Source organism: Heterodontus francisci, chromosome 20 (assembly GCF_036365525.1).
Source record: "Heterodontus francisci isolate sHetFra1 chromosome 20, sHetFra1.hap1, whole genome shotgun sequence".
In the NCBI taxonomy this organism is placed as follows: Eukaryota; Metazoa; Chordata; class Chondrichthyes; order Heterodontiformes; family Heterodontidae; genus Heterodontus; species Heterodontus francisci.
The window spans coordinates 44,977,722-45,003,092 of NC_090390.1; the positions used below are offsets into that span (position 1 = coordinate 44,977,722).

The 25,371-nt window shown below is 44.1% G+C and overlaps 1 protein-coding gene across 9 annotated transcripts in view; it reads left to right on the forward strand.

Moving 5' to 3' along the window:
- LOC137380605 (serine/threonine-protein kinase 32C) overlaps positions 1–25,371 on the forward strand; it is a 389,529-nt gene that overhangs the window by 165,262 nt on the left and 198,896 nt on the right. The window contains exon 2 of one of the 9 annotated variants that reach the window (XM_068052685.1): positions 9,543–9,643. The exons of the other annotated variants lie outside the window; for them this stretch is intronic. The gene's annotated coding sequence lies outside the window, so the exon portion shown is untranslated. The remainder of the gene's footprint in view (positions 1–9,542; positions 9,644–25,371) is intronic. 9 annotated transcript variants of the gene reach the window in all.

Genomic DNA, 25,371 nt, shown 5'->3' on the forward strand with positions numbered 1-25,371 from the left:
GTGAGGACTATGGCTTTTTACACTTTAAGTTTGGTCTGTGCCCTGAGGCTGTGGTTGCTCCACACACGTTTGTACACTCTGCCAAATGTTCTGTTTGCTTTTGAAAGCCTATTGTCCGCCTCCATAGTCTACGGTGGCATCAAATGAGATGACGCTCCCCAAATAAGTAATTTGCTTGATGGCATTCAACTCGGTTCCCTTGATGGCAATGCTTGGTGGTCTATATTCTTCTTGGGGTGTAGGCTGATGCAGGATTTCAGTTTCCTTTAAACTGATGTTTAGTCCGAAGAGTTGTACTGCCTCGGAAGAAAGTGTTGTTATACGTTGCAGGTCTGACTGACTGACTGGGCCAGGAGAGCACAGTCATCAGCAAAAAGAAGTTTGTGGATGAGTTTTTCTTGTGTCTTTGTGTGAGCCTGAAGACAGCTGAGGTTGCAAAGACCTTCATCAGTCTGGAAGCATACATAAACTTCCTCCTTAAGGTCTTCTGTTGCCTGCTGCAGCATCGTGCTGAAAAAGATGGTGAATAGTGTCGGGGCCAGCACACATCCCTGCTTCACGTCACTGGAGATACGGAAGGGACTCGAGAGGTTGCTGTTTTGCTTGACATGTCCGTACTGATTTTCATGAAACTGCTTCATCATGGCCAGGAACCTGGATGGGCATCTAAGTTTTTCAAGGATTTTCCAAAGTCCATTTCTACTCACAGTGTCAAATTCCTTGGTGAGGTGCATGAAAGTGACGTACAGGCTTTTGTTTTGCTCACAACATTTTTCTGGTAATTGAGTGCAAATACTATGTCTGTGATGCCTCTGTTTGTTCTGAAACCACACTGGTTCTCTGGGAGGTTTTCTTCCACAATGGTCGGCACAAGTCTGTTCAGAAGTATTCTAGCCAGGATCTTCCCATACATTACCATACTACCATACATTATAGGCTGGATTTTACCAAGCCCACAATGTCAAGCTCCGTGGTGGGGTGGGGTGGGGTGGGGGTGGGGCGGGTGGCTGGAAAATGGTTCTGGCAGTGGTTCCCCATGGAGGCCGTGCCGGGAGAGCCCAGCCCAAGCCTGCCGGTGGCGGCGAGGCTCCGCAGCAGCCCCCCACCTCTGGCCGACGGGGACAGCATTTCAATATTTAAATGAATGACATGAATACATTTAAATAAACTTACCTGAAATCTTCCAGGCCCGCTGTGCTGTTCGGCATGGCGGCCAGCTCTCCCACGCCTTCAATTCCCCGTCGGGGAAAGCTGGTGTGACACTGTTGGGGAGGGGGAGGAGTTAAGATTTTCAGTGCAGGGGCAGGGTCAAAGAGACGTAATGGGCATAGGGGATGGTGGGAAGAGGTAAACTTTAATCTTTGTGCAGTCTGTGTGGGGGTGGGGAGGGCAAATGGTTAATGTAGTTGTTATTGGGGGGGTGGTGGGAAAGGGGTGTTAGAAATCTATTTGATAAATTTTGGGGGGTGTATCTTTAAAAATTTAAATATGCCGGCAGGTCTGGCTGCCCTCTAAAAATCGCGCCAGCGCCTGTGCGCAGGCAGCTGACACCATTTCCAGCGACGGGCAGCCCGCCCCCTCCATGTGATTGGGGGGTATGGGCCGTCCCGGCTATTTAAATAAGCCGCCGCATGGGAGATTGTGGTGGATCTTTGGCTCGCTGCCAAAATTGGCGGCGGCTGTTAAAATCCAGCCCTATATCTAATCCCAAAGAGTTGATCAGACTTTATAGGTTTTAGAAGTTCTTTCTTGGGGATGGGTTATGACTTCAATTTTTGGGTACTTTCAAGGCATTATTACTGCTAGTGAAAGTGGATACATGAATACTGAACCATGTTTGTTGAAAGAAAATGACTGAGTTACAGGGGTTCCATTCATGACATATCCTATACGGCAGCTGTGGAAAAATATGCCACAAAGAAAGAAAGACTTGCATTTATTTCGCTCCTTTCATAGCCTCAAGATGTCTCAAAGTGCTTTACAGCCAATGATGTACTTTTGAAATGTAGTCTCTTTTGTAATATAGGAAAGCGGTGATTTAAGGTCACAAAAAACAGGTAGGGTATTCATTTTCATCAATAAATCCATTAAATTTCTTCCAAATTCAAATAATTAGTTTTGGATAATGTTGTGGAAAAAATCTATCCGCTCTCGAGTCCATAGGATTAAAACAAATAAAGACTTTATTTCAAGCATATGCAAGGGAGAAGACTTCAGTTACCCCTGAGAGCCTTCTCAATGATAGTTATTTATAGGATACAATAGTCATGACTAACTGATCACACTACCTCCGAAGCATGCCAGGTTTACAACTTGGTCAATAAACTGGATTGTATAGCCCCAACAAATGTTACCTGTTATCTCAGCCCCCAACCTTGAGGCTGCTAGTTTCCATGGTTTATTGCTGCCTGTCTAGTCTCCAGTCTTCTCCTTATCTCTTTGATTAATGAAACAAGGATAGCATGTTTACACAGGCTTTTGAGGCAATTAAGTACTGAGTTGTACAGTCCCAGAATAGTGGTCAAGTATCGCATCATTCAAAGGGCCCCTCACAACGGCACTATTTCTTTTAAGATTATTAATGCATTCTAATGCTAAATCTACCAATGTTGACCCTTTGGCCTCACTTCAGATAACAAGGTTTTATGTTGAATATGTGAAGTATTTAAATTTATGTAAATCTTGCACATATTTTGTCTTGTTATTTTAATTCTCCTGACCAAGGATAGTTGTTAACCATTTACATGGCATTAGATATGCAAACATATTTTCATAAAACATGATTTTGAGGAGGCTGGGTCATATTTAAATAAATGAAAGATACGCAACGAGGAATGAAATAAGTATTCCACTTTTTCTTCAGTGTGCATTCTGCTGAGGTAATGTATAGTGATAAGTATTATTTTAATAGATTCGTTAAAGAATTTACATTCACATATATGTATGAATCCATTGTATGTTTTGCTGAAGGTGTTTGTGGGAGGAGTATGTTGATACATTAGATTTTTTGGCAAGGTTATGCTAACAAGTAAAACAATATGAGGTATGATGGGTGGAGGGAATCCTGCTTGCTGCTTGTTTCATTGTTTATTGTCACCGTTTTTACCTCGTGACAGGTAAGTTGCTGGTCTAAAATATTCTCTTGGAAGAGAGCTTGAGGGATGAAATAAGGTGAATCCCACCAAGTGTTTATTACGTGAAAGAAGATTGTTAAAATTATGGAAATTATTCTGATAAAGCTAATATGCCATGTCACCCGACACTTGATGAGAGTGACAGTTACCTTCAAAATCCCCCAAAGGGGAATTGAGCACTGTCTTAGCCTAAATATTGGCCGAGATTTTATTCTGGCAACGGGGGTCTTGATGTCCGGAAAATGCGACATCTAGAGCCCGCGTCGCCTGTTCTGTGGGAGGCCTGCTGAATCTAGCGCCAGTTCGGCACTTAAGTTGACAGCGGCAGGCCTTCCATAGGATCAAGGAACCCGGCGATGGAAGTCCTGCCCTGGAAAGCTGCCGGCTAATCAGAGGCTGGCAGCTTTTCACTGAGCAGTGCCACCACAGAGGTAGTGGCTACTGCTATTGGAGCATCTACCTCAGACCCAGGAGTGGCACTGGACCCAGGCCACAGGTCTGGACAGGAGGGGTTTCACGGGGGAGGGGAGTGTAGGGGGTCAATAGCAAGGCCAGGGAGGGTGACCCTCAGCGGGGCCTCCCCTTCCTGAAGCCGGGCCTCTCGTTCACACACTAAGTGCCTTTCAACGAGGGACCTGCCCTCCTGGAGCCGGAAAGCAGCTCGCACGGTTTTTCTCTCTCTGCTTCCTGTGTGGCTACAGGGCCGCCCGCCACATGGCTAATTGAGATGGCGGCGGGATGAGATCCTTAATTGGGCCTTCCCACCCCGGACTTTATTTTGGCCGAGGCGGGAAGGTGGTGAGGTCCTAACCCCGCCACCATCCCACCCGATTATATGCTCTCTGGCCTCGAAACCCACCGGGGCAGAGAGCATGAAATTTTCCCCATTGTTTTGTTTTGCGTGTTCCTTCAGTAGTAGGCCAATAACTGGCACATATAAGTGTTTCCCTCTATGATTCAGTATAAGCACAAAAAATTAATTATTCGTGTCAGTACCTTGATTCAAGACAGCGTCAAATGAACAAACAGGGTTTTCCAGGTGGGATTTCAGAAGATTGACTTTAACATTGCCCTGTCAGTTCTGAGCCAAAGGGTGAAACTTCCCTCACTCCTTCATAGTCAGTGATGTGGGTTAGGGTGGGTTGGGGAAATGTTTCATGCACTAACTCCAGAATGAACACTTCATGCTTAAGTAAAGAAAAAGCGGTTGGGGGGAGGGTGCAGTTGGAGGTTGCAGGGGTTCAGACACAGAGATGAGAATTTCTTTTACATAGCAAGTTATTATGATCTACCTGTAAAGGTGCTGAAAGCAGATTCAATACTAACTTTCAGAAGGAAATTGGCTATATACTTGAAAGGGAAAAATTTGCAGGGCTATGGGAAAAAAGCACAGGGGTGGACTAATTGAATAACCCTTTTAAAGAGGCATCACAGGCATGATGGGCCAAATGGTGCTATAACATTGGGCTGGATGTTATGGGCCCCCCTGGGTGGGGGGGTGGGGTGGGACTCATAGAATCGTGGCCGGGGTCCCGTCGCCAAGCGATTTTCCCGGGGGCATGATTGGCTGACCAATGCCTTCCTGCCCAGAGGCCAACTGAGGCCCTTAAGTGGCCTATTAACAGCCAATTAAGAGCCTCTACCCACTGGTGCTGGGATCTTACAAACGTCGGGTGGGGGGTGCCTCCACCACACGGGGAGTGTGCCTTGTAAAATGAGGCATCCTCCCTGTCGACTTGTTTTGGAGGAGGGGGTGGTGGTGGTGGTCCCTCGGGCAATCTGTTGCCCACAGAGGACTCCCGCTATGAACCACTTTACCCTGCACCCCCTCCCGGACACCCCCCTCCCTGGACTGCACGACCACCACCTAACCGTCCTCGCCAGGGTCTTCTGGACTGGCCCTGGCGACTCTGCCTCCCTTACCTGAGGTTCCATTGCTGGGCATGGGTTCAAGGCCTCTGCAGTACTGGCTGTGGTAGTCCTGGTGGCGCTGTCAATACTGCTGAGCTGCCAGCCCTTTGATTCGCTGGAAGCTCTTAGAGGTGGGAATCCCCATCAGGGATTCCGGCTCGTGAAACGTAGATGTATAAAGATCAGAGGATCGTTCCAGGGCAGGGTGAAAAGGCCAGGAGCCCTGCCTCCTCCACAAAATCCAGCCCATTATGTGATTCTATGATAACATGAATCTTTTAAGTTTCGTTAGATGTTTTGTTTTATTTATGCATTCACAGGATATGGGCGCTGCTGACAAGGCCAGTTTTTTGTCTTCCATCCCTCATTGCCCTTGAGAAGGTTGTGGCAAGCCACCTTCTTGAACCACTATAGTTCATCGCTGTGCTTTTGATACATTTGAGTGTCAGAGGGCAGTTAAGGGTCAACCACATTGGTATGGTTCTCGAGTCACATATGAGCCAGACTCTGTAAGGACAGCAGGTTTCCTTTCCTAAAGGACGCAAGTTGGGTTTTTATGACAATCTGGTAGTCTAATTTTCACCATTACTTGATACCAGCCTTTTATTCCAGATTTGTTTAATTTGTTTCTGAACTTGTTTACTGAAATCCCAACAGCCATGGTGAACTCATGCCTTTGGATTGTTTGTCCAGGCCTCTGGATTACTAGTCCAATAAAGTAGCCACTATGCTACTGTACCAAAAATTAGTGACCATTAATTACACTGTCAATCTGTGATCCACAAGCTGATTATGGTGCACTTCGCAATTTTGTAGCCCAAGGCAACCAGGCACAATATGGCTTACAAAGGCTGATATTTTGCCCCGTGTGCTCTCATTTGCTGACTATATGCACCATCACAAGAGCGAGCAGTTCAAGACAGTGACATGAATGTTGCTCAAAATCTGCTTTGTGTAGTTTACTATTGAACAACTTCTGGGGCAAGAATGCGTGTTTCTCTCATACTGGAAAATGAAATCAGTTGCAAGTTGTGCCTTGTCTCCATTGGACAGATGTGAGGCTTCATCAGTCAACTTCCCTCTGTCATAAGGTAAGATGTGAGGATGTTCACTAATGCTACTGTGCTCAGCTCCACTCATAACTCCTCTGATAATGCAGCAATCCATGATATCCTACAGCAGGACCTGGATAACATCCAGGATTAGGCTAATGAATGATTGTGTAAGTGCTAGGCAATGACCACCTCCAACATTCCTGGAACCCAAGCAGCACCAAGTCCTCCACCATTAACATCCTGGGGATTACCATTTAAAAGAAATGGAACTGCGCCAGCCATGTCAACACCTTGGCGACAAGGGCAGGGTAGAGGCTGGATACTGTGTGCTGATCTATCCAGTAGAAGGCTTAGTTCAGGAGTGTGATGGAATAATCGGCACTTGTCTGGATGGGTTCAGCAACGCTCTAAGCAGGACACCATCCAGGACCGCTGTTGGTGCACTCTGGCTACTTTATGTACTATTTGTGGGGTGCACTTCAGCAAGATTACTTCAGCATCTCCCAGCTTCATGACCTTTGTCACTCAGAAGGAGAAGAATACCAATTTCATGGGAGCACCATGATTTGCAAGTTTTCATCCAAGTCACACATCATTCTGACTTGAACACAAATTGGCATTCTTTCATCGCTGTTGAGTCAGTATCCTAGAATTCTCTCTTGAACCCAATGTAAGAACACAAGGCCTACATTGGGTACAAGGAGAAGATGCAGCAACACTTTCTCAGGGAAACTAGGGATCAATACGAAATAGGGCCTTGCCAGTGGTGCCCACATGCCGAGAACTAGTTTTAAATAACATGCCAAAGTGGTTGCAGTATTGAACAGAGCTGAAAACTTTCTAGCTAATAGACAAATATCTAAGAGCAATAGATTAACAGAAGCACAGCAATCTTCTTCTTCTTCTTTGGCCTCCTTGTCTCGAGAGACAATGGGTAAGCACCTGAAGGTGGTCAGTGGTTTGTGAAGCAGCGCCTGACGTAGCTAGAAAGGCCAATTCTAGAATGATAAACTCTTCCACAGGTGCTGCAGATAAAATTGGTTGTCGGGGCTGTTACAGAGTTGGCTCTCTCCTTGCACTTCTGTCTTTTTTCCTGCTAACAGCTAAGTCTCTTCGACTCGCCACTCTTTAGCCCTGCCTTTATGGCTGCCCGCCAGCTCTGATGATCACTGGCAACTGACTCCCACAACTTGTGGTCAATGTCACAGGACTTCATGCCGCGTTTGCAGACATCTTTAAAATGGAGACATGGATGGCCGGTGGGTCTGATACCAGTGACAAGCTCGCTTTACAATGTGTCCTTGGGGATCCTACCATCTTCCATGCGGCTCACATGGCCAAGCCATCTCGAGCGCCGCTGGCTCAGTAGGGTGTATGTGCTGGGAATGATGGCCGCCTTGAGGACTTCTTGGTTGGAGATACGGTCCTGCCACCTGATGCCAAGGATTCTCCGGAGGCAGCGAAGATGGAATGAATTGAGACATCGCTCTTGGCTGACATATGTTGTCCAGGCCTCGCTGCCGTAGAGCAAGGTACTGAGGACACAGGCTTGATAAACTCGGATTTTTGTGTTCCATATCAGTGCACCATTTTCCCACACCCTTTTGGCCAGTCTGGACATAGCAGCGGACACCTTTCCCATGCGCTTGTTGATTTCTGCATTGAGAGACAGGTTACTGGTGATAGTTGAGCCTAGGTAGGTGAACTCTTGAACCACTTCGAGAGCATGGTCGCCGATATTGACGGATGGAGCATTTCTGACGTCCTGGCCCATGATGTTCGTTTTCTTGAGGCTGATGGTTAGGTCAAATTCTTGCAGGCAGCCACAATCCTGTCGATGAGTCTCAGCAGACTCTCTTCTGTGTGGGATGTTAATGCAGCATCGTCAGCAAAGAGGAGTTCCCTGATGAGGACTTTCCGTATGTTGGTCTTCGCTCTAAGACAGGCAAGTTTGAACAACCTGCCATCTGATCTTGTGTGGAGGAAAATTCCTTCTTCTGAAGACTTGAACGCATGTGAAAGCAGCAGGGAGAAGAAAATCCTAAACCATGTAGGTGCGAGAACACAGCCCTGTTTCACACCACTCAGGATAGGAAAGGGGTCTGATGAGGCACCGCTATGCTGAATTGTGCCTTTCATATTGTCATGGAATGAGGTGATGATACTTCGTAGCTTTGGTGGACATCCGATCTTTGCTAGTAGTTTGAAGAGACCACATTTGCTGACGAGGTCAAAGGCTTTGGTGAGATCTATGAGAGCAATGTAGAAGGGCATCTGTTGTTCGCGGCATTTCTCCTGTAGCTGGTGAAGGGAGAACAGCATGTCAATGGTGGATCTCTGCTCGAAAGCTACACTGTGCCTCAGGGTAGACACGCTCAGCCAGCCTCTGGAGCCTGTTTCAAATGACTCGAGGTCAGCTAAATAATTGCCTGTTCAGGGAATCATGTAAACAAAATGTCAATCCATTTTAATCTTATTTTTAAATGGATCAATTCATTTAATTTCAGTATTTTTCATCTAGTAATGCCTTCTATTATTGTTCAACTTATTGAGCACATTAGGCATGGGCACCAACCGGCAATGAATTTTACGTAGCAAAGTACATTTGTTTTCATTTGCTTGCCAAAGCTAAATATTTTTGTTCTAATTAAGTCAGAGATGGATTTAAGTTTATGGCCATTAAAGTAAAGGTACTCAGTTACTTCATTAGAAGTGTCAAGTTATTAATTAAAAAATCTCCTGGGATAATGCATACATAAACCTTTTTATAACACAGTGAAAGATGTAAGAATTATAACAAATAGCCAAAATGAAAAGTATCCACATTTCATGTAACAGGACGGTGTGGACTGGAAGTCATGCATCCAAGTCCTGTCACCATCATAGAAATGATGAAATATGCTGCAGTATGATTTAATGTTTCATTGATTTCAAAACATATCCATTTGTCACAAATAATTAATCTGGTGATGGTCCAGTGGATTATGAAAATACAGATTACTTTCTGTTGTAGTAGCAAGTATCTACATTGCTTTATAGTGCAAAGTAGACAATGAGTTATTTTGTCCAACTAAAAATAGATAAATTTAACCTGAGGAACTTGAAATAATCATGACAATTAATTTCAAAAAGAAAATGTAAAAACTTACAGAAAAATGAATTATCTACATTGAAATGGTCCCAGTATTACTTCCAGTTACACTGCATGGATGTAATTTCTCACAAAGGTAATTTGAAGATCAAAAAGTAGGCTTGCAAGAAAATTCTGTCTCAAAATAGTTTTGATGGGAATGATAGTTCCAGGTGCAATTGTATTAGTAATGTGTTGTCCAGAAATTTTTCAAGTATGGAACAGTACATTAACATTTTATTATCTTCACATATCAAAATGTAAATTTGTCTTTGGGTTGTCTAAGGACCTTTTGTTTTATATTCGTTCCAGGGATGTGGGCGTCACTGGCTCGGCCAGCATTTATTGCCTATCCCTAATTGCCCTTGAGAAGGTGGTGATGAGCTAACTTGAACCGCTGCAGTCCATATGGGGTAGGTACACCAACAGTGTTGTTGGGAAGGGAGTTCCAAGATTTTGACCCAGCGACAGTGAAGGAATGGCGATATAGTTCCAAGCCGGAAAGGTGTGAGACTTGAAGGGGAACTTGCAGGTGCTAGTATACCCATGCATCTGATGCACTTGTCCTTCTAGGCGGTAGAGGTTGCAGGTCTGGAAGGTGCTGTTAAAGGAGTCTTTGTGAGTTGCTGCAGTGCATCTTGTAGGTGGTACACACTGCTGCCATTGTGCGTCAGTGGTGGTGGGAGCGAATGTTGAAGGTGGTAGATGGGGCGCTAATCAAGCGGGCTGCTTTGTCTTGGATGGTGTTGAGCTTCTTGAATGTTGTTGGAACTGCACCCATCAGGCAAGTGGAGAGTATTCCATTAGGCTTCTGACTTGTGCCTTGTAGATGGTGGACAGGCATTGGGGAGACAGGAGGTGAGTTAGTCACCGCAGAATGCCCAGCCTCTGACCTGCTCTTGTCGCCACAGCATTTATGTGGCTGGTCCAGTTCAGTTTCTGGTCAATGGTGAACTCCAGGATGTTGATAGTGGGGGATTCAGCAATGAACCATTGAACATCAAGGGGGGATGGTTAGATTCTCCCTTCTTTGAGATGGTCATTGACTAGCAGTTGTGTGGCACATGTGTTACTTGCCACTTATCAGCCCAAGCCTGGCTGTTGTCCAGGTCTCGCTGTGTATTGACACAGGCAGCTTCGGTATCTGAGGAGTCGCGAATAGTGTTGAACATTGTGCAGTCATCAGCGAACATCCCCAAACTTCTGACCTTATGATGGGGGGAAGCAGCTGAAGATAGTTGGGCCTAGGATACTACCTTGAGGAACTCCCGCAGTGATGTCCTGGGACTGAGATGATTGACCTCCAACAACCACAACTATCTTCCTTTGCACGAGGTGTGACTCCAACCAGCAGAGAATTTTCCCCCAAATGCCCATTGACTTCAGTTTTGCTAGGGCTCCTTGATGCTATACTCTGTCAAATGCTGCCTTGATGTCAAGGGCAGTCACTCTCGCCTCACCTCTGGAGTTCAGCTCTTTTATGTTAAAATAAACGGCAGTGATGCAGTTTTGACTAAACACAGAATAGAAATGTATAAATATACAGAATCATAGAATGATTGCAGCGCAGAAGGAGGCCATTCAGCCCATCGTGTCTGTGTTAGCTCCCTGCAAGAGCAACTCAACTGGTCCCCCTCCCCAGCCATTTGCAAGTAGCCCTGCAAGTTTGTCCTTTTCAGGTGCTTATCCAAATTCCCTTTTGAAAGCCAGGATTGAATCTGCCTCCATCATACTCTCAGGCAGCACATTCCAGATCGTAACCACTTGCTATGTTAAAAAAAGGGTTTTCTTCATGTCATTTACTATAGTCATGGAGAGGGACAGGAGCAGACGGGATGGGAAAATATTTAATTGGGGGAGGGGGAATTACAATGCTATTAGGCAGGAACTGGGGAGCATAAATTAAGAACAGATGTTCTCAGGGAAATGCACGACAGAAATGTGGAGGTTGTTTAGGGAGCACTTGCTGCGACTGCTGGATAGGTTTGTCCCGATGAGGCAAGGAAGGGATGGTAGGGTGAAGGAACCTTGGATGACAAGGGATGTGGAACAGCTAGTCAAGAGGAAGAAGGAAGCTTATTTAAGGTTGAGGAAGCAAGGATCAGACAGGGCTCTAGAGGGTTACAAGGTAGCCAGGAAGGAACTGAAGAATGGACTTAGGAGAGCGAGAAGTGGACATGAAAAAGTCTTGGCGGGTAGGATTAAGGAAAATCCCAAGGCGTTCTACACTTATGTGAGGAACAAGAGGATGGCCAGAGTGAGGGTAGGGCCGATCAGGGATAGTGGAGGGAACTTGTGCTTGGAGTCGGAGGAGGTAGGGGAGGTCCTAAATGAATACTTTGCTTCAGTATTCACTAGTGAGAGGGACCTGGTCATTTGTGAGGACAGCGTGAAACAGGCTGATATGCTCGAACAGGTTGATATTAAGAGGGAGGATGTGCTGGAAATTTTGAAAGACATGAGGACAGATAAGTCCCCGGGGCCAGACGGGATATACCCAAAGATATTAAGGGAAGCGAGGGAAGAGATTGCCGCGCCTTTGGCGATGATCTTTGCGTCCTCACTGTCTACTGGAGTAGTACCAGATGATTGGAGGGTGGCAAATGTTATTCCCTTGTTCAAGAAAGGGAATAGGGATAACCCTGGGAATTATAGACCAGTCAGTCTTACGTCGGTAGTGGGCAAATTATTGGAGAGGATTCTGAGAGACAGGATTTATGATTATTTATAAAAGCATAGTTTGATTAGAGACAGTCAGCATGGCTTTGTGAGGGGCAGGTCATGCCTCACAAGCCTTATTGAATTCTTTGAAGATGTGACAAAACACATTGATGAAGGAAGAGCAGTGGATGTGGTGTATATGGATTTTAGCAAGGCGTTTGATAAGGTTCCCCATGGTAGGCTCATTCAGAAAGTAAGGAGGCATGGGATACAGGGAAACCTGGCTGTCTGGATACAGAATTGGCTGGCCAATAGAAGACAGAGGGTGGTAGTAGATGGAAAGTATTCAGCCTGGAGCTCGGTGACCAGTGGTGTTCCGCAGGGATCTGTTCTGGGACCTCTGCTCTTTGTGATTTTAATAAATGACTTGGATGAGGAAGTGGAAGGCTGGGTTAGCAAGTTTGCCGATGACACGAAGGTTGCTTGAGTTGTGGATAGTGTGGAAGGCTGTTGTAGGTTGCAACGGGACATTGACAGGATGCAGAGCTGGGCTGAGAAGTGGCAGATGGAGTTCAACCTGGAAAAGTGTGAAGTGATTCATTTTGGAAGGTCGAATTTGAATGCAGAATACAGGCTTAAAGACAGAATTCTTGGTAGTGTGGAGGAACAGAGGGATCTTGGGGTCCATGTCCATAGATCCCTGAAAGTTGCCACCCAAGTTGATAGGGTTGTTGAGAAGGCGTATGATGTGTTGGCTTTCATTAACAGGGGGATTGAGTTTAAGAGCCGCGAGGTTATGCTGCAGCTCTATAAGGCCCTGGTTAGACCACACTTGGAATATTGTGTTCAGTTCTGGTCGCCTCATTATAGGAAGGATGTGGAAGCTTTAGAGAGGGTGCAGAGGAGATTTACCAGGATGCTGCCTGGACTGGAAGGCATGTCTTACGAAGAAAGGTTGAGGGTGCTAGGGCTTTTCTCATTGGAACGAAGAAGGATGAGAGGTGACTTGATAGAGGGGTACAAGATGATGAGAGGCATAGATCGAGTGGATAGCCAGAGACTTTTTCCCAGGGCGGAAAGGACTATCATCAGGGGGCATAATTTTAAGGTGATTGGAGGAAGGTTTCGGGGAGATGTCAGAGGTAGGTTCTTTACACAGAGAGTGGTGGGTGCGTGGAATGCGCTGCCAGTGGTGGTAGTGAAAGCAGATATATTAGGGACATTTAAGCGACTCTTGGATAGGTACATGGATGATAGTAGAATGAAGGGTATGTAGGTAGTTTGATCTTAGAGTAGGTTAAAGGTTCGGCACAACATCGTGGGACGAAGGGCCTGAACTGTGCTGTCCTGTTGTATGTTCTATTGTTGCTTCCTTTGCCTTTTACCTTAAATGTTTATCCTCTTGTTCTTGACCCTTTTGCCAATGGGAACAGTTTCTCCCTATCTAATGTCCAGACCCCTCGTGTTTTGAATACTTCTATTGAATCTCCTTCCAACCTTCTCTTTAAGGAGAGCAACCTCAGCTTCTCCAATCTGTCCAGGTACCAGAAGTTCCTCATTCCTGGAATTGTTCTCGTAAATATTTTCTGCACCCTCTCTAAAGCCGTCTACCTAAAGTGTGGTGCCCAGAATTGGATACAGTACTCCGACTGAGATCGAACCAGTGTTCTATAAAGGCTCATGTCATGCAGGCCCCCACCTGCCAAGAATGAGGCACATTCATTTTGCCACATGGACATTAAATTTCAAATTGTTGCTGGGAAGAAGAGAAGGCCTGTTACAAGGAGTTGCCAGGCCCTTGGCCGAAAAGCCATTTTTGCATGTTAACAGACAGTGTTCATAGACAAAGGGCCGTTCCCTGATGCACACAATACACAGAGCTATGGCATGGTCAGACCAGTTTTTCACATGACTAACCTGCTTGGCAACCTGGGATTTGTTGAATTGTACAGTTTGAATTGAGAGCCTGCAGAAAGCAGTATGCTTCTGGACTGATGAAGACCTCCTGTCTGTCTGTCTGCTCCCATCTCTTTCTCACGGAACTCCAAAACCTACTGAAGACACGTGAACCCCAGGAGAGAAAAGTCTCCTACAGTGAACAAGATTTAAGAAGAATACTGGGCCCCAATGAAAAGCAAGACCTACCTACAATCAAGGAGTCTACAGTGAGCTCGAAGAACCATAACAAAAACTCTTCAGATAGTGCCCCAAACGTTTCCACTTTGTTTTTCTTCTGCTCTTTTCTGTCTCTATCTGCATGGGTGTATCACGTGTGCATGCTAGCGTGGGCGCATCGTGTATCTGTTGGCGTTAACCAAAGTTTAATTAATTTCACTTTTCTTCTTTAAACCTGAGAAAACCTGTTCCGGTTTCTTTGCTTTGTAATTGGAAAACGGTGAACAAGGATTCACCAAGGGGGAGCTAAAAACACGGGGTGTTTAAAATAAAACTCCGCTACAGTAAGAACAGGTGAAGGCTGAAAGGGAACCCTCGACCTCTTTCTCACCTGGTCGTAACACTCATCATAACTTCCTTGCTTTTGTACCCTGTGCCTCTATTTGTAAAGCCTAGGCTACCATATGCCTTATTAACCACTTTCTCAGCCTGTCTTGCCACCTTCAATGATTTGTGCACATATACCTCCAGGTCCCTCTCCTCTGCACCCCTTTTAGAATTGTGCCCTTTAGTTTATATTGCCTCTCCTCATTCTTCCAAGTAAAATGTTTCACTTCACGCTTCTTTGCAATAAATTTAATTGCTAAGTTTCCAATTATCCCACCAGCCTGTCTCTGTCCTCTTGAAGTCTATCACTATCCGCCCCACAGTTTACACTATTTCCAAGTTTAGTGTCATCTGCAGATTTTGAAATTGTTCCTTGTACACCCAAGTCTTGGTCATTAATATATATCAAGAAAAGCAGTTATTCTAATACTGACCCCTGGGGAACCCCACTGTATACCTTCCTCTGGTCAAACAAATAACTACTCTCTGTTTCCTATCATTCAGCCAACTTCGTAACAATGCTTCCCCTGTTCCTTTTATTCCATAGGCTTCAACTTTGCTGGCAAACCTATTAAATGGCACTTTATCAAACACCTTTTGGAAGTCATGTTGTGTAGCACTACTACCGTTCTAAATGGGACATATTCGGAATAGATCTAGCACCTCGAAACTGGGCATCCATAACGAGCTGTGAGCTATCAGCAGTAGCAGAATTGTATTCATTCACAATCTGTAACCTCATGGCCTAGCATCTCCCTTACTCTACCATTGGGGACCAACCCTGGTTTAATAAGGAGTGTAGCAGAGCATGCCAGGACCAGCACCAGGCATACCTAAAAATGAGATGCCAACCTGGTGAAACTGCAACACAGGACTACATGCATGATAAAAAAAAACAGAAGCAGCATGCTATCGACAGAGCTAAGCATTCCCACACCCAATGCATCCGATCAAAGCTCTGCAGTCCTGTCACATTGAATCATGAATGGTGGTGGACAATTAAACAACTAATCAGAGGAGGAGGAGGCTCCGCAAAAATCCCCATCCTCAATGATGGTGGAGCCCAGCACATCAGTGCAAAAGACAAGGCTGAAGCATTAACAAAAGGTGAACAGATGGGGGGGCAGCAGCATTTTGGTTTCCTCGTTGTCCACTTAGTGCCACATTTTATAAATCCAATGATTATCATAATTTTCCGAACATACGAATTAGGAGCAGGAGGAGGCCATTTGGCCTCTCGAGCCTACTCTGCCATTTGATAAGATCATGGCTGATGTGAATGTGGCCTCAACTCCACTTTCCTGTCTGCCCCCCACAACAGTTGACTCCCTTGTCTGTCAAGAATCTATCTAACTCAGCTTTGAATATATTCAATGACCCAGCTTCTACTGCTCTCTGAGGAAGCAAATTTCACAGAGGAATGACCCTTTGAGAAAAAAAAATTCTCCTCATCTCTGTCTTAAATGGGAACCCCCTTATTTTGAAACTGTGTCCCCTAGTTCTTGTCTCCCTCATAGGATAGATGCGGAAAGGATATTTCCACTTATCAAGTCCCCTTAGGATCTTATATGTTTCAATAAGATCACCTCTCATTCTTCTAAACTCCAATAGGTATGGGCCCAACCTGTTCAACCTTTCCTTAGAAGACAACCCCTCCATCCCAGGAATCAGTCGAGTGAACCTTCTTAAGTTGCTTGTAATGCAATTTTATCATTTCATAAGCACCATACTCCAGATGTGGCCTCACCAAGGCCCTGTCCAGCTGTAGCAAAATATCCCTTCTTTTATATTCTATTCCCCATGCAATAAACAACAACATTCCATTTGCCTTACTAATCACTTGCTGCACCTGCAGTTTCACTTTTTGTGATTCATGTATCAGGACACCCAGATACCTCTGTACCACAGAGTTCTGCAATCACTCTCTATTTAAATATTCTGCTTTTCTATTCCTCCTGCCAAAGTGGACAAGTTTGCATTTTCCTACATTATACTCCATCTGCCATATTATTGCCTGCTCACTTGACCTACCTATATCCCTTTGTAGACATTTATGTATCCTTGAAAACCTACCTTCCTGCTTATCTCTGTGCCATCTGCAAATTGAGCAACAATGCATTCAATCCCTTCATCCAAGTCATTGATGTAGATTGTAAATAGTTGAGGTCCCAGCACTGATCCCTGTGGCACTCCACGGGTCACATCCTGCCAACCCAAAAATGACCCATTTATGCCTACTCTCTGCTTCCCATTCGCTAACTAATCCTCTATCCATGTCAATATGTCACCTCCTAGACCGTGAACTCTTATTTTCTGTAGTCATTTTTGATGTGGCATCTTAAAGAAAAGGAACATGCTGTGCCGAATAGTATTTTGCCATGGTACCATGAAGAATACAGGAATGTTGCAAGTGACAATAATTTTTGGTAGAATCTTCAATTTTCCAGTAAATATGAAAAAAGAACATTAAAGTATATTTTACATTGCAGCTGGCACTAGCATGGAACGTGTGAGTAGAGATAAGCAAATTGTGTGGAATTCTTATTACTGCGTCCATGCCTGTTTTGCAGTTAATGTGCAAGAACATCATTTCAGTTTTGAGATGAAGGCAAATGAAACTACAGTGAGCACAAGTACAATTCCCTGCTTTTCTTGTGGGGAATACACTGTGCCTAAGTTCACCCATTAAAAATTGGAATGGGCGTTAAGGATCAGGAGAGTTCCAGGCAGATATGAAGAGTTTGAAGCAGACTAGCTGGAATCATCCCATGATCATTTGCTGGAAGTACGTTTTAACAATGAATTTTTGAGAGCTGAGCTTTTAAGTGTTTGTGTTTATTTTGTACCTTTTTGGTCTGAATTTCTGGTGGCAGCATTTTTGATTGTTCCAATTCAAGATTGGGAAATGAAGATTCTTTCAGGTAAACCTCTCCTTTTGTATTACTTGGAGTTGGAAGAAGGATAAAAAGAAGCAGGTTTAATTGCACCAGCGATGGATTGTACTTACCCATGCACATCTGTTTGGGAATGCCTGAGGCAAAAGGGCCTTTGTAAGGTCCATTTCACCAGGGAGACTGTGATGGAGTGTGCAGCCAGCTGCAACCTGGGCTGCAGCTGTCCTCCAATACAGTATCCCTAATGGCAACCAAGATCAGCACAGCAATTCTATTCCTTAGGTCCTTTAAAGTACCACAGTCAATCTGCAGTGCACTGGTGCACCAGAGAAATCACCTTCAGTTCGTTCCATATAGTCCAGACAATGATTGATTGCACCCATGGGTCCCTGCACACAATCCCATAACCTTCCTGAATTACAAAGGGTACTGTTCTATCAGTGTGCTTGGAGTCAGTGACGAGCAACACAAATCATGCAAGTCATTGTCCTCTTCTCAGGTGTCACTCATGATGCGTTAATTTTACGGGAGAATTTAAATTATAGGGATAGATGCTAATCGCCTCAAGTGTTGAGATGTTGGAAATTTGAAGAGCACATGGTGCTCCATAACCTCCATAATATTACCCATTCCCCCGCCTCAACCCATCTGCTGCTGACGCCCTAATCTGTGCATTTTTTTAACCTTAGACTTGAATATTCCAAGGCTCCTATTGTCCACTCTCCATAAATTTAAGCACATCCAAAACTCAGCTGCTCCTTTCCTAATGCACACCGTCCTATTCATCCATCACCCCTGTGATCACTGACATACATTAGTTCACCAAAGCCTCGATTTTACATTCCATGTGTTCAAATCCCTCCATGGTCTTCCCCCTTCCGATCTCTGTATCCTCCTACAGCTTTCTAACCCACTAAGAACTCTGCACTCCTCCAACTTGGCTGCTTGTGCATTACCCACTTCCATTGCCGCATATTTGGGGGCTGTGCCTTTGGCTCTGCTGTGTCTAAGTTCAGAATTCCTATCCCCTATCGCCTCTTTTAAGATGCATCTTAAAACTTAGCACGTCCTAATGTCTCCTCCTTTGTCTCTGAGTCAGTTTTTTTCTGATTGCGCTCCTGTGAAGTGCCTTGCACATTTTACTATGTTAACAGTACTTTGTAATTGCAAATTGTTGACTACCTTCCAGTTTACCCTGTATCCCAGGTTGTGTCAGTAAATGAACCTGAACCTCTGTCAATGAAATAAACCTGAAAAATACAATTATTTTTGTTGTAAGCTTGATTTGTGCGCTCACCTTTCTAAACACTAATGTGACAATAGTTTCAGTTGTATGTGCTAGTAATAACAAGTGCTCTGCTGCACTTTGGCATTTATATATATGAAGCTTTGAAAGAACTGTTTTCTGAAGATAGCAAATTGAGAAGAAACTTTGTGGCCTGACTCCTCTCTTTTTACTTGTTGTAGGGAGAGACTGACCAGCTTTACTTTGGCTTACTTCTTGAAACTCTTACACTTTTCTTAGCATCTCCTCCCATTGCCTATGGGTGTTGGATTTCCTACAGGCCTATCACTGCCAAAGATGGTAGCCCTCCTTGCCCTCATTTTATCCAGCATAGCTTCAGGTGTACTATGAAGGTGCTTCCATTTTTAATATTTTTGAGGACTCCTGTTCAAAAGACTGTGGAACCTGAAGATATGCTGGATTTGTTTTTTTGAAAACCATCATGGACTCTACTCATTAATTAAGGGGAGAAATTCCTGTTTATGCACAATTCAGAGAGGATTGGCACAATGTAACTGACTTTGGAGAAGAAACTGTGTCCTATGTTACTATGTCCCTATGAAAAGGGTCACTGAAAGGACACTTGGGTCTTTGTTTAGAAACAACATTTACAGGAAGTCACATGTTTTAAGCTAAGTAAGCAACAGGAGCCTTGCTGATTGTCAGAGTTTGCAGAAAAGTGGCATGTCTAGATTTATGGTGGTCAAGAATTAGTTTCATTTTTGGATATTATTTGGAGTTTGTTTGGGGTGGAAGCCTGCTAAGAGAGAGACCAGCAGCTCATCCTGTTCCACCTCTTTGAAAAATTCTGAGAATCCATTGTGAGAACTGGAAAGACTGATGCAGTGCTTCTCCAGAGAAGCTTCTGCAAGAGTTTCTCTCAACAGCTCCTGAACGAACTGCTTCGGAAAAGATCCCAGTGACCACTGCATGTGTCTATTGACACCTGTCTACTTATACCTGGACGCCAGACCAAAGATCCACCTGGAACAATCCATAACTTATCCTTTTTCTTCAAGAATTAACAAGTACTTGACCAAAGTATTTTTTTGTAAGGTTGATCTCTGCAGAGAAAGCTTTTTTATTTTTCCTTTAACTGGTGTGTGTGTGTGCATGTGTGTTGGGATTAATTAATTTATGCTTTCATATTTCACCCTGTGTGTTAATAAGCTTTGCATCTATATTGAATGAGTCTTGTTTTGTAATAAATTAATAATGTTGTTGTTTATTAAAGAAACCTAGTTGGTTTTTATTCTGAAACTAGAATAAAGTATATAATTGGTCGTATTGGTAACTGGGTAAAACATTTTAATACATGTGACCTGTGGAGAAGTGGAACTGGAGAAAGAGAGTGCACTCCCCCAGCCTTCTTTGTATGTGGGCAAAAACACCCAAGGGATATGGCAACTCTAAGCTTCTTCACTTGCCTTGAAGGCAAGATTATAGCCCTTTAAATGTCTTCTGCAACCCTCTAAATGTCTGTCAGCTGTGTGATTGCTTCCTCGGGTAACTCAGTGTGCAAGTAGGAGGCCACATAGATTGGACCATGTATGTAAATCGTGAACGTCTGACCCAAATGGCTGCACTGTTTCATTCTGCAGCATCAGTTACATTGTGCCATTCCTGTCTGAATTGTGCATAAACAGAAATTTCTCCCTGTAATTAATGACCAGAGTCCATGATAGTTTAACTAGTACACTGTCTGGTTGGAAGGAATGGACCTAATAGCCTGTATTTCCTTTTCTTGTCGACATTGCATCCTTGTAAGTTGCTCATTAAGAATTTTGGAATGCCCTTGTTCCAGATGTTGTACGCTTAACTTACCCAGTATAGTTATAATGGCATTTAATTTCCTGGCTGCCATCTCCTGAAAAGCAAAAGAAAAAAGTGACATTCTGCGAAAGCTTAATGAGCTTCACTTCGTACAGAGTACTGCAGCACTATGACAGGTTGAAAACTTGGAAATGAAAATTTAACTGTGCTGCTCAGGTCTTTTCAGCTGAAAAGTTCCAATAATAACACAGATGATGCCCCACTTACATTTAAAAGTAATGCTTAGTTGGACTCTGTTTCCTGAAGTTTTCCCTTTTGTTGAAGTGACGGAATTGCAGCCAGGACAGTACTTAATTATTAAACATTTTACAGATCTTAGCTGCTGGCAACTGAACAGAACACAAGCTAAACAGAACTGTAATTAATTTCCATTTGAACAGTACTGATGCAATTTAATCGAAGAGATATTTAATACATAATTTAAAAAAGTGTTCATTTGTATAGCTGAACCTCTCTGCACTATTTCCCTTTCTCTCCTCCCCCATACTGTCATTCCTTCATAACATCAGACTAATTGAACAGATTCTTGACATGTTGATTAAAGTGTCATGATTGCTATGTGAATGCAAGTTCACACCTTATTTTTTTTCTGAAATTGGTAGTATCAAATTGGTATTTTTGCATTGATTTACCACTGTGAAATGTTTACAGTGCACAAAGCAAATCACAACATTCAACCACAATGCTTAACTCTCTGAAGAAGTTTACAGTTTCTATATTTTGATGATATTTCTCAGGGTTAGCACATTAGGGGCTGAATTATATTCTCCCGCCGCTAGAAAAAAATGGTGCCCTACATGTAGGGGCCGCACACCACTGCAATCTAGCATGCGGAGGCTCATTTAAATATGCAGTGTGGGCCGCCTTACCCTCCCCAATCACGTAGCGGGGGTGGCCTCAGCGACACCATGAACGCTGTCAGCCGCCTCTGCGCTGGCACCGTTTTTAAAGGGCTGCCAAACGTGAACAGAAAGTACAGAGTTGAACCCCATACCGCACCCCCCCCACACTACACTCCAAATAAATTTCTAACCTGTCCCCCACCCCCAATACAATGAAAATAAGTGGGCATCCCATTCCCCCCCACCCACAAAACACTTACATTGAAAATTTGACTTCTCTCCTCCACCAATTGCACAATGTGCAGAGGTCACCCCTCCCCCTCCACGCTAGAAATGCACAGTCGACACTGTTTTTCCCCCCACCGCCACCAACTTCACTAAAAATCCTAAGTTCCTCCCTTCCAGACCTCGGTGGTAACAGCTTGTCCTGGACAGGAAAGTGAAGGCACATGAGTGCCGCCCGTTGCATGGAAGATCCCGGTGAATGGTATTTAAATGTATTCATTTCCTTTAGTTAAATATTTAAAGTTGGCTTATGTTGTAGGGAACCGCCACGGAGCCTTGCCTCCGCCGGGAAGATTGGGCCCGGCACTCCAGGCATCGGGCTCTGTGACGGGCTGCTGCCACTGTCATCTTCTGGCACCCCCATCGCCACAGAGCCCGACGTCGGGAGCTCAACAAAATTCCAGCCTAGCAGTGCATTTGCTATGTACAATTAATCTCTTCACAAAACCAAGACAGATTATTCTGAACTAGATGTTTTACAAAATCTATTTAGGAGATCCTTGGATGAATGCATGTATGTGAAGATATCATTTCTAATGCTTTTACAAGCAGTAGTTCTGTTCTTTTTAGCTGAAGTTATTGAAGCTATTTTAGTTCTTTTGATTCTGACTAGTATTGTGTTAGAATTTATCTCTTTTCAGTATTTAAAACATATCCTTGGATCCTAACTCTCGCTATTGTATTATACAAAATCGCATAGGCAAAAGGTGTAGTAACATTACAATTGTATTGCATTTTACTAAATAATAAGTACTATTGGAAGCATTTCACAACTAGTTTCTTTATATATTCCATTAAGTTGTGTTATACTGCTGTGCTAAAGCATGCAGTCAGTCATGGACAAAAGTTCCAGAAAAAAAGTAAAAATAAAAATGTTGAAAGTTTGCAGCCTGACCCAATTTCACAGGCTGCCTCAGGGGTGGATGTGATGGGCTGGTTATCACGTCTGGTTCTCCTGTTGTTTTGAAAGGACATGATTATTAGGTAGGTCAGATGTGTGCTAAATAAAAATTATACCAACAGAAAGTTTTCTTTGAAGTTGCAGTATACGGTGTCCTCATTATAAAGAGAGATGTCCGCACTTCTCTCCAGCTGTGTCCAGACATTCTGAATTTCCTTTCAGCTTCACTGTCTCCCAGTTCTGCTCAGTATTATCTGGCAGCCCCTTGCCAATTTTTCTTAGCATTTTCTACCTTGTATTCCTTTTCCATGGAGCCTGCTCAGTGCTAATCCATTTTAAGTGGAAGGTTTTCCCAGGGCAGCATACATTTGAATTGCTGTTGAGGAAAATCTGTACTTTTTACGCATTTCTCACCTGCCTCTAGTGTCTTTGCTACTCTTGGCTCCCGGTCTCCCCCTATTCATTTTTTCTCCCTTTCTCTTCTTATCTTGGCATGGTATGCATGGCAAGGAAAGGAGTCACTGATGGCCGCATGCTGCATTTGGGGTGGGGGGTTGTGCAGACAATGTGGACTTGAGTAGCTCCTTTCCCATATTCCCACACAATTGCCCATGTTTCCCTCTAACCTCTCCCATCGTGTTCCCTATCCCTTCATTTTCCTATTACTTGTCCTTCTTGGTCTGCTGTCACCCATACCACCCTTAAGTGTCCATCCACTCATCTCCTTCTCCCACCTGAGGGTGAGAGTCCAAAGACCACTCTGATCCCACCAGACTTGACAACTCCAGCTATCTGTTTGCTGACCAACTTCCTGCACCCTCCATAATCTCCATGCAAAATTTTACTGGGCTCATCCATATACAGTAAGTTGAGAAGGGAGATGAAGAGGAAAATAAGACTGGCAAAGAGAGAATATGAGAATAGAATAGTAGTCCATATAAAAGGGATCCCAAAGATCTTCTCCCCGGCATGTAAATAGTAAGCGAATAGCAAGAGGTGGAGTGGGGCCTATTAGGGACAGAGAGAGTAATATATGCTAAGAGGGCAAGGCTAGAATACTTAATGAGTACTTTGTATCAGTGCTTAGTAAGATAGAGGAATCAGACAAAATATCAGTAGAAGCAGAGAGAGTAGAGGTAATAGATAGGATAAAAATTGAGAGGAGGGAGGTGCTAAAAAGGCTGGTTATGCTGAGGGTAGATAAGTCACCTGGTCCACATGGCTTGCATCCCAGGTTGTTAAAGGAAGTTGGGATGGAGATAGCAGAAGGGCTTGCCATAATCTTCCTATCTTCCCTTGACACGGGGGAGGTGCCAGAGGATTGGAGAGTGGCAAACGTGACACCCTTATTCAAGAAAGAGTGTAAGGACAGCCAAGCAACAATAGGACAGTTAGTTTAACAACAGTGGTGAGTAAGGTTTTAGAAACAATAATCAGGGAAAATATCAACAGGCATGTGGAGAGGTTCAAGTTAATTAAGGATAGCCAGCATGGATTTGTAAAAGGCAGACTTTACTTGACTAATCTAATTGAGTTTTTCGAAAAAGTAACAGAGAAGGCTGATGAAGGAAATGTCGTGGATGTTGTCTATATAGATTTTAAGAAAGCATTTTATAAGGTGCCACATAAAAGGCTGGTTAACAAAATTAAGGCTCATGGAATAGTAGGGTCAGTATCAACTGGATAAAAAATTGGTTGAAGGACAGAAAACAGCAAGTCGTAGCAAATGGTTGCTTTTCAGACTGGAGGATGGTAGACAGTGGTGTTTTCCAAGAGTCAGTGCGAGGACCACTGCTTTTTATATTCTGTACATAAATGACTTGGATCTCAGAATACAGAGTAGAATCTCAAAATTTGCTGATGATGTCAAGCGTGGGCGAGTGGCAAACTGAGGATGATGTGAACCACCTACAACAGGACATAGATAGGATAGCGGAGTGGGCAGACAGGTGGAAGATGGAATTTAATACAGACAAGTGTGAGGTGATGCATTTTGGCAGAAGGAATAGGGAGAGGCAATATGTACTTAGTGGCACAGTTCTAAAGACTGTGCAGGAACAGAGGGACCTGCAGGTGCATGTGTCTAGATCTTTAAAGGGGGCAGGACATATGGAGAGAGTGGTTAGTAAAGCATATGGGAGCTTGGACTTCATAAATAGAGGCATCGAGTACAAAAGCAGGGAAGTTATGCTGAACCATTATAAAACTCTGGTTAGGCCCCAACTGGAGTATTGTGCCCAGTTCTGGTCACCATACTTCTGGAAGGATGCGAGGGTCTTTGAGAGGGTACAGAGGAGATCTACCAGAATGGTTCCAGAGATGGAGGATTTTAGTTACAAGGTTAGGTTGGAAAAGCTGGGCTTGTTCTCTTTAGAACAAAGAAGGTTGAGGGGAGATTTAATAGAAGTGTACAAGATTATGAAACGCTTAGATAAATTAGACAAGGAAAAGCTGTTCCCATCAGCAAATGGTACAAGGACTAGGGGACACTGATTGAAAGTTTTGGGTAAAAGATGCAGGGGGAATGTGAGGAAGCACTTTTTTACACCTGGTGGTAATGAACTGGAACTCGCTGCCCACGAGGGTGGTGGAAGCGGAGACGATCACTGACTTCAAGAGGAAGTTGGATGGCCACCTGAGGGTTGCACGGATCGAGGGGGGAAGTGGGACTGACTGGATAGCTCCTTGAAGAGCTGGCATGGACTTGATGGTCCAAATGGCCACCTTGTGTACAGTAAATGACTCTATGACTCATCCCATCCTGCACTGAATTCTGTTTGCCCATCAGACTGTCCTTGCAGGCTCCATATCCCCCAACAGACAAATTTAAAATCTTTGTATTTGATGTTAAATCTCTCTATGCCTCACCCTCTCCCATCTCTTCAATCTTCTCCAGCCCTGTAACCCTTCTGAATATTCCTTCCCTCTGAGTCTGGCC